Below are 3959 nucleotides of genomic sequence, written 5' to 3' on the forward strand. Positions count from 1 at the left end.
GGTTTAATGAACAAAAGGTTCAGCAGAATCTTTGGACATCAAATGGCCTTCATGAAACAATGTCTTGATGAGTTAAGTAAAAACGAATCAGAAACACATGGACCCAACTTCCCTTGAAATATAAGAGGGCATACAAATCAAGGCAAAGAGCACTTAACAAACACTGGGTTTGGGTTTCCTGAACCTGAAATGTTATAATAATTAGCAAGGACTTATTGAGGCTGAAAAGTGATCAGTTCCAGTATTCCTAACTCAAAACTGAAATGAAGAAAGGCGGAAAGGTCTTAGAGAAGGGAGTGGCCATGGGGCGGATGGAGACCTTTGAAATTAGGTTTTCCCCCAAACCACTTGTTTCCCAAAGCTCACAAATTTTGTTTTTATTTATTTATTTTCTCTTTTACTTTGATTTCCAGGTTTCAGTTGACAATCTATCTAAAATTCTCTGAATTGGTTCAGCACAAGTCTTTCTAGTCTAGTCTCAAAGGCAGGAACTGATGAGATTTGGTAAGACAATGCTCTGTTCATTCTCGAATTGGAGATAAATTCATATATTGGTCATTCAGGAAGTTTGATTAGGTAAAATCAGGTTGAATTTACTGTTTAGTGAGCTGGATTTCTCAGCATTCCCCAAACCCAGAAAATAAATTCTTGTAGTAAGAAAAAATGATTACATACTAGAGTACAGTTTTTTAAATAGATTGCAAGCCCGGAGAAACAAACAAAAAACTTGCATTATTAGAGTCCTGCCGGCGTGGCTCAGTGGTTGAGTGTCGACCCATGCACCAAGAGCTCGCCAGTTTGATTCGGTCAGGACACATGCTCAGGTTGTAGGCCTGATCCCCAATGGGGGGCGTGCAGGAGGCGGCCAATTCGTGTTCTCTCATCGATGTTTCTATCTCTCTCTCTTTTTTTTCTCTCTCTCTAAAATCAATAAAGGAAAACAAACAAACAAAAAACCAAACAAACTTGCATTATTAGAAACTGAGAGACAGCAGTTTCCTTGCTTGACCCCACATTATATCTGAAATTCCAAGAATTCCTCCTCTGCCCAGATATTCTTTCTTCCTCAGAGGTCTCTGGGACTCTGCCTGCTTCCTCTACTCTCCACGGTGGCTTCCCTCCACCCTTGGTGATTTTCTCCCCACATTCAGGTCTGACTGTAGAGGGTGAAGCAATTTCCTCCTACTACTCCAGAATACACAGTCTTTTCAAAGGTTATTTTAGAGATTTTTATTGGTAATCACCATAGGCAGCTGACCAGGACAACAAAATTAACAACCAAGGGGAAGTTTCAGAGCTGACAGAGTAGTCCCTGCTTTCTTGGTTCCTGACTCCCTCCATCAAATAGAAGCTCGAATGCAGTGGTCCTGCCTTGCTTCTTACCTCTGAGTCTAGATCTCACAACCAGACACCCTCTTCTGAAGGTCAGGCATCTCTTTTCTTCCAAGGTGGCCTTTGACCAAGCCTGAAAATACTACCCAGGTCACATCATTAATATCTCCCTCATATCAAAAGAAAAGTTTGCATCTCTGAAACTCTTTTGCTTAGAGGACATTTGTTCACTGCTGCTATGCGCTGCCTAGAATTAGCTTTTTGGGCATATTCTCATGTACACTCTCCCATTTATGTTTTTTAGCCATTTCAGACCCATCAGTCAGGAGCAAACTTAAAAATAATATTTTTTTTATTATTTAAATATGAAACACTTCACTTACTCATCAATATAATACATGTTTATGTTCATTAGGCCCCAAGCGTCTGGTACTATGAACACACTAGTTAAGTGTGGGATGTAATTGACTCTAACAAAGTGTGAAAGTATTCAGCGCAGCTCAAGGGTCCTGGCCCAAGGGAATGACTTGATTAATTCATTTAACAAACACTGTCACACTGCTTCTTCTGGAGTCTACTGATAATATTTTACCACATGACAAAAGTGAAATTCTTCTGTGTTGGGGGCCATTATTTATATGCACAATACAACTGACACTCCCTTCAATGCAAGACCTTCTTTCAGATGCTTAAATCCATTATTTCCTTTCTTGCCACTATAATAATAGCTCCCTTCTAATGAGCACCTATTATGAGGCAGGCATGTCATTTTTGCATTCTTATTTAATCCTCGAGCAACCATATGAAACAGGTAAAGTGAGCCGTGCTTTATGCTTTGAAAATTTAGATTCAGAGAAATTAAGTAATGTGCTCAATATGGAGCCATTGATAAAGCGTAAGAGTCTAAATATGTCTCCCATTCTCTCCTTCTTTGTTACTCCCAAAAGCCACACATATGTCCCTCCCATCACATTAAAAAAAATAGGGCTTTGCTGGGAATTACTGCTACAAAACAAACAGAAAATTACATAAACACTGGTAAGTTATAAAGTTACAGAATCTTAAAAAGTCCTTTTGATTGTGATTTGTGGTCTGTAGTTTATGACTGCCTCCTGACATGACAAATGGAAGCCCCAATGGTTTCTGATCTCTCTTTTAGTTTCCCTGGGGATAGCAGTGCTTTGCTCATCTGTGCCTTTTTTATTGGGAGCCTGTAGACATTGGTGATAGAGGCTGAACCAAAGATGTACCTTGGTCCCATTCCATGGGCTGAGGTCTTCACTGCAATCCTCCAGACTTTATGGTATGCCCATCACCAGGTTTCTTTGTAGTCCGGAATGATCCCCTTTGGGGGAAGAAAGAAGAGGAGGAGGAGACAAAGAGGAAGAAATATCCTTATCAGTTAAAGCATAATCAGCTTGTTGTGCTGTAGCATCTCACTGGTAAGAGTTGAGAGTACCTGTACTTAATTTTTCTTTTAAACAGGTCTATTGCTTACCCTTTTGAGGATAGAAAAGGAAAGATACAATTAGGATCCCATGGTGAATTGAGCCATTGAAATTTTTAGGGGCAACTCCAGATGTTGAACTTTGGATTCCCTGCCAATCAGTTGTCCAGGTGTTGGTCTGTTGCAAACAGGCTGGCACATTTCATGAAGAAACGAACTCTACTGTTTTCTTATGATCTAGTATTAGGTCAACATTTCTACATGTTATAGATGAAATCCCAATTAAAATCAGAAAAACCAAAGAGTAGTTCTAACGGACAGACACACACGCCTTGGCTCTGCCACTAATTAATTTTGTGATTTTGGCAGATTCTTTAACTTCACTGAAACTCAGTTTTTAAAGTGAGAAAAAAAACTCATATTTACGGTGTCTTGTAATTCTTACGTTCTTTGATTTGTAGGAACCATGTGAATGAAAGAAGGCTCTAGAAACTAGAAAATACGCAATAGAGGGGACAATATGCTCTTCTGCTATTTTGAATTTTATCAGACTCTGTTTGATTCTGAATATTAAAACAAAATTGAGTATTTTTCAATTAGCTTTTTATGTAGTATGAACATATATTTAATTCAAGGGGGAAAGCCAAACATTCGTATTAGGGGGAAAAAAGAAGTGTTCTTCATTTTCCTTGGACATTAAATGGCTCATTCAAAGCAACATTTTGATAAATTGTGTAAATGAGGGAGGAACATATGGATTAAATTTCCTTGAAATACATGTGTACTTAAAAATTAAGAAGAGCAAATACTTGGCAAAGCCCATTTGGGGTTCTGCCAAATGGGAAACATTTTTAAAATAGTTGAAAATGCAGTTTTATCTCAAAATGCTCCCATATTCACCCATTCTTATTGATTATGTGTTTAAAAATTTGCTAGTTATTCTCCTTGTATTTATTTTTGCAGTTTGTTGTATGCCCTGGGGTCTTGTTTAATTTTGCTACTTTTTCCTCTCTAATAGACAGAATGGTCCATCAGTCACTGAAGAGCACATCACAGTATCTCTCGCTCCCTGTAAGATTCCTGTTACTTGGACTTCTGTGGAGGTTTTAGTATAATCACTCCTAGAGTAACAACTGGCATTAATTCATATTGCTGTAATAAAGAATTCTAAGGAGGACTT

The sequence above is a fragment of the Molossus molossus genome, unplaced genomic scaffold, assembly GCF_014108415.1.
Source record: "Molossus molossus isolate mMolMol1 unplaced genomic scaffold, mMolMol1.p scaffold_m16_p_11, whole genome shotgun sequence".
NCBI classification, from domain to species: Eukaryota; Metazoa; Chordata; class Mammalia; order Chiroptera; family Molossidae; genus Molossus; species Molossus molossus.